Source organism: Diadema antillarum, unplaced genomic scaffold (assembly GCF_040938485.1).
Source record: "Diadema antillarum isolate AM-2024a unplaced genomic scaffold, OU_Dant_1.0 seq00000400_RagTag, whole genome shotgun sequence".
Taxonomy (NCBI): Eukaryota; Metazoa; Echinodermata; class Echinoidea; order Diadematoida; family Diadematidae; genus Diadema; species Diadema antillarum.
In genome coordinates, this window is record NW_027271391.1 from 113655 (window position 1) to 126686 (window position 13032).

Genomic DNA, 13032 nt, shown 5'->3' on the forward strand with positions numbered 1-13032 from the left:
TGGCTTACATGTACAACAGCTGAGAGGAAAACAACAATCATGCGATAACACCGACCCATTAGCAATAACAGAAGTTACACCCATCTCCAATATGTATCTCATTCTCATCACATTGGAGAAGCACTAACAACCCCCCCCCCCCAAAAAAAAAATAGGCCTGCAAACATCACCCAGGTACATAAAACCAAGTCAAAGTGGTCCAACTGATCCCAATTATTCATTTGGAATGAGTGATAATCAGTTATTATTGTTTTGTTTGAAACTTAGGCATAAATAACAGTGATTTACATTTCCTTTTGAGCACAGCAAATATCTATCAAGACTCCATCCAGTATCCGGGCTTACAGTAGCGAGCTTTACGCTGGCGACACAAATGCTTAGACGATGCCTCCTCTCGGATCGAACAATGGACACAGCTATCTGGCACAAGTGCAGAACACCATTTTTTGCCTGATTAGTGTCATCGTAGCATTCGCGTTGCAGATCTATAGCTCGCTACCATCAATGGGATGACGAGACCATCATTATCTACAGTAGATAGGAAACTGGTGAATGGCTGAATCATGTCCCCTCTGAAGACTTACCCAAGATATTACTAAAAGAAGCGATTCATGATGATGATACTATCAATCAACAATTATGAAACACTCTATTCAAAGTATTTCAAAGAACTAAACCAGTGAGTGACTTAGACAAAAAAAAGCAACTTTAAGACATCTAGAATAATCAGTGCCATAAGGCGTACACAAACACATTATGTATCAGAATGACCAACAGCTACAATAACACTATAAATCAACATCTGATACACTCTTGCTTTTTTTTTCCTCATCACACACAATGCAAGCAAAATTCCTTTCAAGAGCAAAAATCACTCTCTCCGATCAAGTACTTTCAATACTCCCGGCGGCGGCGGGAGATGGGTCAAATTTAACTAATTTTGGACTGTACGTCTGAGACTACTCAGATTGCAGATGAAGAAGGGAAAACAAAAACAGCCGGACAGAAGCCATGTGACCTTTGACATCCTATAGCTAGCACATTTAATAAACATACAAAGCAGCTTCATAAACTTTGCACAATGTCTATGTCCTTTTGATTCTTTACTGATTGTACAAAACCTGCAATAAGACACAGATACAAGCTGTAGTACTTCAAGATAAATTTACATAAACACCACTTCTCAACATTTGAATTATTTAAACTCACACTGTGCTGCTATTCTGAGGGCAATTATCTGGCATGCCGGGAGAAAAATAAAATACTGCAGTCTTGGCTGACTCCACATAACAGACAAATGGCATCATATGCCAACCAGCGCTAATCTGCTCACAAAGAAACCTGGAGGATTTTCAATTTAGGTCCGACGGAAGGATTCAAATCCATATTCATCCGATTAAAGTGCTTTTGGCGGAAGAAAAAAAAAATTGCTCTCTGGATAATTTCATTACGCACTCCACTCTCAAAATCCCAGGATGAAGACAGCTAATTTCCAGAGCGAGCTCTCTCCAGTTTTGACTGAAAAAAACCCACAAAACATGATTCAGCCCCATATTAAATTTGTGCAATTTGACTGCATCTACACTTACATAAGGATGAATAAGAGATTAAGGGGTGTAGTAACTATATGGCAATCTTGAACAGAATGTATAATTGTTTTCATCATTGGGACAAGCACTGGGTCCATGGAAAAATACTTAGAGCTAATTTCACCCATGCACTCTTGAAGAAACCTGTGTCAAGCTAGACAAATGAGCATGAGAGACAATGGAAACGATAGGGAGAGAGAGAAAAAAAAAACACGGAAGAGTTTAATAAGGGATGATATAGTATTGGTGGAGATGAGGATTCTGCTTTTTACTTTTTACGAGATACCAAGAAACCACTTACAAAATAGTACAGAGCATACCATTTTAAGAGGAACTCACAGTTTATTTGGTAGAAATCAGTTTTGGAATGACTTGAGATATCCAGAAACAAAGTAAAATAAAGCGATTGTAATAAAAGGTGGGTCCCACCTTTCATTCGGATCGCTCTGCTTTGGATATTTCAGCCATTTCGAAACCAATTTTCGTCAAATAAACGTTGAATTCATCTTGGAATTACACGCTCTTTAATATTTCATAAGAGATTTTTCATTAACTCACCAAAAAGTATTAGAAACCTTAAGTTTTGTCTCACCCAAAACTATACAATCCCTTTAAACAGTAAAACAGACAGAAAGATGAAACAATGCCAACTAGGAGATAAAAACAAGAGAGCAAGACATGAGGAAGAAAGGAAAATGTGGATGAAATATGAAAACATTGAAAAGTGGAACAATTATGAAGGGGTGACTGTGGCATGTTGAATCACAATGCTGGCCTATGAATGTTTGTAAGGGGTAAAACCCCAATAAAAAGGAAACACACACACACACACACACACACACACACACACACACACACACACAATATATATATATCCAATCAAGCCACACACAGTAGAAACCCAAATTACAATCAATATTGGTATCGTCTGCAATCACGCTGCTTTCCTATGATCCACATCTACTTTTCCCCTCTAATGTTACCACTTTGGGGCCAATTTAAGAACAATTCTTTCCATATTACAAGTTGCAGAAAAAAACAACTACCACAAATCCACATTTTCATTTTCGGCGACCTCCTCCGAGCTGAATTTGCAAATCGCCTCTGGGATAGTGACCCCCTGCTTGCCATATACTTCCACATGCAGGAATGATGCTCGGACTCCCAACGTGAAATGAGAGTCGGGGCTTGCTCCTGGAATCAATAGCGTATTATTCCTGAAATTGAATTTGACAACATCACATCTTTCTGCGGCCATTGAAGAACAACGTTTTTATCACCGCCATTGATTCCTTGCCAAGTCAGGGGAAGAAAGAAATCAAACTGGAGAGAAAGAAACAGAGAGAGAGAGAGATAGAGGAAGAGAAAGAGGGAGAGAGAAAGAGATGACCAATTATTTATTCAATAGGATTGCACTGTCAACCTGAATACACATGTCCACTTGTATTATGTGTACACGGCTGATATGAAAAGCATTTTTTTTTACATCTCCAATGCCCTTTCAATTCATATTGCACACCCACAGAAATGGTGCAAAAACACTCCTCTGTAAATGATATCATGTTTGTGACTGTTTGATTGCTTCCATTAAGTTACAATTTTCTGCTGGTTTAGATAATACTGCCACTGTACATCCTCAGGAAAACTACGAGCACTATGTCAACCACCATCGCCACCACTACTGTTATCTCTCAAAATAATACTTCTAGCAGGCAATTTAGTGTCATATTATTGACAGTGATATTGCTTGATATCAAAGTGAATAAATTGCATATGTGGAAAATGGAAGTTCAAAATGCACTGACTGTCATTCATTTTTTTGTTGTTATGCATTATTTGCAGTATTCAATGTAAGGTTAGTAATGAAAATAAATGTTAAAACATGCCCATGTTTGTGGGAATGGAAATATATTTTATCTCTCCTATGTTCAATCTCAGAGGCAGATACAAACAAAGCGATGGATACAACAACCCATACGTCACAACAATTACAGATAAAAGGTAATGGACAGAAAGAAAAAATTTCTTGGAAACTCTAAAGAACGATTGTGCAGGGGACATGGATCCCTATTTTGGTTGACGACAGCTTGCACACAGCTACTTGCACATCCAAACTGTGAGTACAAGTAAGCACACAGAAGCACTCACTTCCTCTGTAATATGATCAGACCACTCTGCTTGGATAGCAAATATTGTTATTAAGAGCAACATAAGCATGAGTACTTTGGGAGGAACAGGGAGCAGAGATAAACAAAGCAGTCTTCATGGTACAGGAGGATAAGACCTTGGTTTTTTTTTTCTTCACATTCCTGAAAAGCTTTTGAAACATACCTAAACACACACATACAAACACACACACAAACACACACACACACACACACACACACACACAAAATGCCCACAGACAGACAGACTGACAGACAGACACACAGACACGTACACACAAAGAGGGCTTTTGAAAAGTTTCCGCACAGGGAGGGATGGAGGGTAAATATCGACCGGACATCAACGCAGTATTTTAAATTCTCAGGATGCCTCACACGAGCCCCACAGTTTGATATCCACCAGGCCCAAGTACGGAATGACCTTCACCACGGCAGTGCCGTCCCCTCGCCCCCTTTCATACTGACCACAGACATAATGAGCCCTTGAACTTGGGTTGCATGCCTTCTGCAACAAATCGATATAAGGAGCTGAATTTCATTTCCTATCATCAAGCCTCATAGCATGCAGTTCCATATCTAAATATTATCATCTATTTTTATACTGCACACTAACAACAGGAAAAAAAAATCCTCCGGAAATTTAGATGGTTTGAAAAAAGGCCAGGATAGCAATAAAACTTTGTAATGCTCTAGCAAAAACAAAGACACATGCAAGAGTCTATGGCATGGTGAATTGCAACTATTCAAAAATTCACTGCCAGAAGTCTTACATAAAATACAGGACTATATATATATATCAAACCAGTTATGTAGTTGTGTTGCCAATAAGAGACTATTTGAAGTGAGAAAGGATTTTTTCATGGCGCTTTGTAACAGACATGTAAGCATTAGTGGCCATACGTCAGGACACTATTCCTCAGGTTTTACTGATAACATCTTAGGTCCAGCCGCACACCCTCAAAAAAATAGTATCTGGTAGCAACTGTGGCACACTCCTGCCCAATTCAAATCGACCATTCAGTGCTCTGATTCCCCCGTAAATTAATTTGGGGATCCGCTTCCCGTCTCCCGGCGCTGAGAAGTAGACCGACACATATTGCAGCATTTCGTGATTCGAATGTGGACACCTTCCGAGCATCCAGGCACAACCTCTTCATGGAAGACACTGCACATAATTTAGACATTAACCTAAAGGTTACCAGCAAATCAAAAGAGTAGGTCACACCCGTAATTCAACAGCTAATCCATAGCCTTCAAGCTGCAGGCTGGGGATGCTCTGATTTTTCTTTTCTTCTCTTCAAAAACCTCCTAAGCTCTTGGAAGCACAGTCTTCTGTCTTTTACAATGCACTTTTTTAATATTTCTCTAAGGCGTATAAGTTTCAATGCCCTGCATGGACCTTTAATGACTCTGTGGCACAGTTTGAAATACATTTGATTTTTCAAATTATATATTTTCTGATGCAGGGTAGACAGGCAACAGCATAGAGCTCACATAGATATGAAGATAGCACATTCTCGAAGTCATGGTACCCAAGATGATCTGACACATCAGACAAAATTTCATCTCTCTCATACACAGAGTGCCATGGGATCTAACCACCAAGACTTACAATCTCAAATCTTCCCCAACGATCGTATTGATGTTTAAACTCTTGCCAGGTTTACTACCACTGACCATTTCTTTGCACGCAATGTCGAAATGGCACCTTTTAGTTAGCTATTAAGGGATAACTGGCAAGGCTCTATACTATGGCCAGAGGAAACTTCAATTCTTTTATTTATTTATTTTCTTAAGTGCATTTTACAATAATAACTCATTAATCATAACAGTCATAACACTGAATTTAGCTCTCGGGCAAGATTTGGTAACATACTAAAGAAATTGCAGAAGGTGCCTAAGGAGAACTGAGAGTACTTTGTCCCAAGTAAAGCCCGCCGCCCCAAGTTTCAGGTGCAGAGAGTTACAAAGTATGGTATCAGAAGAAATGAATGTTGAAAACTCTGCCTTGCACCTCCAGGAATCTCAGGTGTAATTCTTGAGGGAAAGAAAAAATAACTGGTCTTCATATTTCCTTTCATTTTCGCTGAACGCTCCTATTCGACATGGGCCCTGGACCAAAGACGGATTTCTGTGCACCTTGTTACCTTCATGACCTTGGAAATTTTTGCATTTTGATATGAGATAAGCTGCAATGATTTAATTTCAATGGAATGCCCTCCTCCCTTGATTACTTTAATGTGGAATACTGGACTTCTTCTATTAATGATGCAGAGGAAATCCAGGAAAAATGGGTAAATATTTGACATCACAATTCAAAATAATGAAACATATTAGGCAATTTCATTGCTTTTATTATACAAGTTTGGTAATGTGGAATATTGTGATGCTTAGAGTATAGCCATCTTCAGTAGATTTTGAAGGAGTTTAGACAATGTGCAAAATGAGGGAAATGAGCTCTATCTAACTAGCTGTCTCATATTCATGACCAATTTCACATAAACTAATGTAGATGAACAATTTTTATGTTGAAATGAACCACACAAGTACTCATTCAGAAATATCAAAATCTATATTCGTAGCATCAAGAAGATTGTGCCTGCAGGTTGGTAAATGCACTTTCACATTGCATTGCAATCTAAATCCCAATAGTGACTAGTGGGACTGGCATCATTTTAAGAACTGAGCCAACAATTTAAAGATCCATCTTATTTCAGTCATGAGAAAGGGGGTCCTATACAAATACATCTGTCTGGTGTGAAGTGGGAGGGAGCTTTCGCATACTGCAACCTTCAAAGGCAACGGCTGGTTCATCTCCTCTTGTGTTTTCTCACACCGAATCGGGGACAATAAAACTCTCGCCCCTGCTTGGATATAGCTGAGAACGAAAAGAAGATAAACAGCATCTGCATCTGTGTGCGATACCGGTCTCATTTCCTCGCACGCCAAATGCAACGCTGAGATAACACGATGCCGTCTTTCTTGTGAGCAAGTCTCAAGGTTGTGTGCAACGTGAACCCCTCCATTTTATGTATTGTCAGAATTCATCAATACAGCACAAATGCACTGAGAGGATATTACCATGGCTCTCATTTACTGGCACGAGTGTGGCTTCTGCAATTCATATGTTGCAGGATGTTTGCCTACTCAGAAGGCTCAAAATGAGGGGATATGTATGTGTCCATCTAATGCTGAATTTTGGAGTCATTTCAGTTTCCTTCACTGAGCATCAAAATTAGTTTTGACATTAAGAGCACTCTCATGTGAACAAAAGATGTCAATGCTCTGCCAGAAAAATATTGCATATTTAGTGACAAAAAACAATCTTTATGTTTGCATCTTTCAATCAGACCAAAAGTATAGATGTCTGCAAGCATAATTTCTCTACGTTGATTTCCATCTTCCCTGCACTGAAAAATGATAAGTTAGTTGGAGAGAATAACAACATTTATAGATGAATACTAGAGCACTGACAAAAGAAGTGTAAGAATTTCCTGCTGTTTCTAAAATACAGAAGTTATTTTCTACAAACTAGGCCCTTTACCTAACTGGCTATACTTCAAGCAATGGATCATACACATGCAAAAATGCTAAATTAAAATAAAATAAAACAAAACAACAACAACAACAACAACAACAACAACAACAACAACAACAACAACAACAACAACAACAACAACAACAACAACAACAACAACAACAACAACAACAACAACAACAACAACAACACACACACACACACACACACACACACACACACAGAAAACTTACACTCTAGCTCTACCCAAAAGGCAGACTACTGATGCAGTGTGCAAGACATCACTTCTCCCATCCCCCATCTTCATCTGTTTTAGTCTGTATACCTTAATTCATCATATCTGGAGTAATAAAAAGAAGTGATAACATTCTCAAGGCAAAAAATGGTATTGTCAGTCATCCAAGAGAACAATGGATGCTTTCTCAAGCACAAACAGAGACCCTAGCTAAAGATCTGTGTGGGTGGATAAATGTTCTCTGAGTCAAGACGAATGCTATACAGGTGCTATCAGATGTAGAATATGCTCTGATGACTTGATTTGAGTGGTCTACTACCACCAGGCCATGGGGTAAATACGCATGATATTTCCCAGCCACGGCTCTCTGCATTATATGGAATCACAATACGAGCACGGACGATATGACGCTGTAATTGCTAGAGTAAACACTTTTATGCTTTCTCCACAGCCACCGCTCTATTTGGCCTGAAAGTGTGTATTTGAGAGCAAAGCAAGGTTGTTAGGAATGACTGACATTTCACATCTAAAGGTGATACATGCACCTTGAGAACTCACCTATGGTTCACTACATTTCATGTACACACAAAACAAAAGGTGCTACATGTACCTTGGGAACTCACCTACTGTTCATTGTATCCAAGTTACACACACAGTAAAAGCTGATACACCTTGGCAACTCCCTATGAAGTAGTGCATTAAATGAACACACACACACACACACACACCTCACAAGTATACCTTGGGAACTCAACTTTAGGTTTAATGTATTCAGTGTAAACAAACACCAAGAGGTGTTACATGCACCTTGAGAACTCACCTATGGTTTAACACACACACACACACACACACACACACACACATACATACATACACAAGCCAATTTATTTCTTTGCTTTTGTGTTATATGTCACAGACAAGGGCAATCACAATAAGGTACGTGGACTATTATTTCCTTTGTCAACTTTCAAATTCATTTATCACATATCCATGTAAGATTATCAGTGCATATTTCATAATATATGATAAAAGAGACACCAATGATCCACCCAATGAAAATTATTACCTAAAATGTCAATTTCATCTTCTGTAGAGGCTTTGTGTGAAGTCTAAAATAAGTACAGGTAGTGTTGGTGTGGTCTACGTTTGTGAATACTTTGACTTTCACTATAAAAACATCACTGCAAGCTGGGAAAGAGTATTTAAAGATTTTTGGCATCTAAAATAATTGCATTTTCTGATAGTTCTGTTTTGATTTTTTTTTCATAACATTACAGGTATAAATCATAGCAAAATAGACACACGTATTATCTCATGCCACAGAGGTGTGGCTTTCCAGTGATTTCAAAGACTGCTAATGCCTAGAACCTCCTTGGTCATGCAGGTAGTGTGTCTAATGCATGAATGCATGGGGAAGAGAAGGATAAATATTAGTGGATAGAGCGGGGATGAAAAGACATGGAAGAGGCTCCCTGTCAAAAGGTGGAAATCTTCCTGGAGCAGTCTCTGTCACTAGAGTTATCTGGTGTCACATCTCATTATGGGAAGGTCAGGTGTGTGGAAAGGCATTGGGCTGTCACTCCGATCTGCGTCTGTGCTGTTACACTGCGGCACACTCAAAAAGAACCCTCGAAAAAAGCATGTGTGGCTTTGCAGTAGTTTATGGGTTTAAAGCTCCAATGCAAGTTTGATCATGCAAAAAGAAATTTTTCCTCAGAATATATAAATTCGCATAGAGTGTTCAGCATGCGAACACGAAGCAAAAATCAAAATTAAATTATAAGTACATACCGAAAACCACTCTCTTTAAATTCATGTATCAAAGCTGCCAACATTGGATACGTATTTCTGGGACTAGTGCAATCAAATTTTGTAATGCAGTAGGATGGAGTGGCATCTTGACGGTCAACATTACATTTCTACAGCAATTTCTTTATCCAACGTTCACTGGAACACATGGTAAATGACTTCTTTTATGACTTGATATAAAACTGGAGGAAATGAGAAGTTTTATAACTGTTCTTCAAGGAAATATCAATCCCATGTTTGCTAAAAAGAGTGAAGTCAAACAGACAGTAAAAATGTAGATTGATAATAGAAACTTGAAAGATTATTTTGTACTTAAGCAAGTGAAATTTTCCAAGTTGAATGAACTTTCATTGTTGGCATCATTTTGATTAATTCCTTGTGTCCATTTGATCATGGAGAAGATTTCATATTTGAAATGGTGTCCTTGCCTATAGATGCTCCATGCAGCACTTTGAAAACCTTTAGAGCTAGGGTAAGAGGGAAAGGGATTTATTTTGAGGGGGATGTTGTTCTACGTCAGAGGTTGAGTACATCTCGGTGGGGGGGGGGGGAGGTCAGCTGTATCTGTCTGTTAACTCTCTCGCGACAGAAAGGGAAGGTGTGTGTGTATGTATGTGTGTGTGTGTGTGTGTGCGTGCGTGTGTGTGTGTGTGTGTGTGTGTGTGTGTGTGTGTGTGTGTGTGTGTGAGTGCATGCTAGGAAGGTATAGTGAGCTGTCACTCCCATCACTGCAACATGCCATTACGTTGCGACATACCCAGACGAGATGGGCAGCTGGATTCAAAGGGCACTGAGTCCTCCGCACCAGGTGCTGCTGATTATACCGTGATGGCCGGTAGCTGTGACAGATGTCTGCACTTTTTTCCCCTTATTCTTTGAGACATCTTTATCTGGTTTGATTGCCAGCTTCTGGACATTTCTCTCTTTCATACTTTTTTTAACCGGCACAAATGTCATAATTTCAACAAAGAGCTCAAGGCATTATTCTTTAAGTAGGCCAACAGTATGAGGAACATAAATTGCCTCTCACTTAAAGAGGTTAAAGAGGTTGTGTATTCTCAAGCCTATTGAGAGTCGGATATTTGAAGGCCTGGTATTTTAAAGGACAAGTTCACCTTCATAAACATAAAGATTGAGAGAATGCAACAATATTAGTAGAACACATCAGTGCAAGTTTGAGGAAAATTGGACAATCGATGCAAAAGTTATGAATTTTTAAAATTTTTGTGTTGGAACCGCTGGATGAGGAGACTACTACAGCTTGTGAGTCATATGCGTACAACAGTATAAAGAAAATGTAAAGAAAATTCTACATATTTTCACTTTTTTCGCATAATAAAAGAGCACTTGACTTGCCTCTTTCTAAAGGCAGGGGGAATAATATTACCCATAACATTTGTCGGTAACAAGTCGGACGAATGTGTACTTTTTTCAAAAAATGAAATTTTGTGAAATTCTCTTTATATTTTCCTTATATTGTTGTACGCATGTGACATCTAAGTTATTCACACACTGCAGTAGTCTTCTCATCCAGCGGTTACTGCACAAAAACTTCAAAAATTCATAACTTTTGAACGGATTGTCCGATTTTCCTCAAACTTTCAATGATGTGTTCTACTAATATTGCTACATTCTCTCAATCCTTATGTTTATGAAGGTGAACTTGTCCTTTAACAATTTGTCAAACTTTCAGCTAAATGCAATCTATATTCATGATTATAGCTTATGAGTTGTCACTGTCAAACAGAAAATCAACTTTTGAAACAGCCAGCAAACAAACAAACAGACAGACAGACAAACAAACAAGCAAACAAATAAACTGGAACTACACTTATTTAACTCCTGGCAAAAGAAAATGTAAAAATTGCCAACTAAATTTTACAAATTCTTAGATATTTTAGAGGATGAAAAACTTACTAATTAATTTTGTACACCAGCTCTGCAAGAAGTTTTCTTGTATGGCTTTGAATGTAACAAAAATATCTCATTTAACATGACCCCACCAACAAGCCTGATCATGCCAGACTATAAAGTCAATTGAAGCAATATATTTCTTCACAGCAAATTTGTATCGAAAAGCCATTAACTACCAGAAACAGAATTTGATGCATAGGAACTGATATGATTTTTGTTTAATCAGGTACATTTCATACACACAAAATTCCTACATACATGTAGCATTCAAAAGGGCCAGTGACAAAATGAGCAACTTTTCCATACATGGTGCAAAGCCCTACTTGTTACATGAATATCAATGATTCTCTGTAAAACAGAGATAAGTTTTTGATTTCTGGTCAATATTCAATATGTAAAATGCAAATTAATTACTAAATTTCTTGCTGTGCAGGAAAATTAAAATAGGACAAAAGAAGTCTGATCAAAGAGAGTAGAATGCCTCAGTATGCTATGTCATGTGAGAGCAAAATATTTTCCATCTAATTTATACTGAGGGCAGAATTTGGTTTTCATACATGAACACACCAATTTCAGTTCTTTACACTTGTCAAAAGCTATATTTTATCACACATCTAAATTGTCCTTGCTTTGTTTCATTAGAAAACAACAAAATTCTTTTTGTGAAGTAAATGTACCCATGGACAAATCCTATGTTATGTAGTATATAGGCTTCAAGATCACCAAACAACTTTAAACTGTTTTGTCCATGCAGGGAAAAAAAAAGGCAAGGTAAACTACCATTTGAGAGATGATGCTTTTCACAACAGCTCAAAGCTATCCAAAATTTCCTTTCAACTGCGCCTGGCATTTTCTTGATCTCTTGAAAGAGAGAGAAAAATAATAAAATCTGCCAGCTTTCTGAACAATTATTTGCCCTTGAATGAGGATGGCTATGACAACAAAAGGAATCCAATTTAAAAGCATTGACAAGTGATTTATGGAGCACCCAATACACCGAGGCTTCTTTCAGCAATGGGGATTTCTACAAGGGGGGAAAGGGGTCATTCGCCATAGTGGATACCCACCAGTGACTGCCCCACCATGCACCGCCTTTGCTAGGTACTCGCGCATCGAGAAAAGGTGACAGCGGATGATCAAATATTTCGGCAAATTGTGACACTTCCGCTGTTTACTCATGCTCACCGATGGAAGACGAAAAAAACACACACACAATCACATCGCAATCGCAGGGTACATAAGCAGCTTGTTCGTCAGCTTACATAACAAATGTATATTAAATCTGACTTTGTCGTATTACCAACTTTGTGTATTCAAATGATGCAGTGGGGTGTTGCAGCAAAACACCTCGCAAAGATTTTAGAGTCAGATATGACTTGCAAACAAACTGATAAATACAGTACTCTACCTATGATGTCTACTTCACTCTAGTTTCCATGCTTTTGAGCTTTATCTTATCAACATGATTTCTGAGCCATCCTCATGACCAAAAGTTCCCAGGGAGCTAAATACATACATGTCTGCACATCGAAATAGAAGTTGTGACAATTCGTGTTGGACCAAAAAAAAAAAAAAATCAGAAAAAGTACCCGAACCTAAAGCACAAATAAACATAGCCTCACGACTGGAATGTTTTACTCAGATGTGCTGAACCGAATGAAGTCTTTGGCTGCGTTTATCATTTTCCCCATGTTTGAAACACATTTCAATACCCACTATTAAAACACCTTTGCAAAGGCATTTAGGATTACTTTTCCCGAGTTAATGTGTTTATCATCTCTG

General features: G+C 38.3%; 1 protein-coding gene across 1 annotated transcript in view; it reads right to left on the reverse strand.

Moving 5' to 3' along the window:
- The window catches only part of LOC139732126 (dystroglycan 1-like), a 138230-nt gene that overhangs the window by 97674 nt on the left and 27524 nt on the right, over nt 1-13032 (reverse strand). The gene's annotated exons all lie outside the window — the stretch shown is intronic.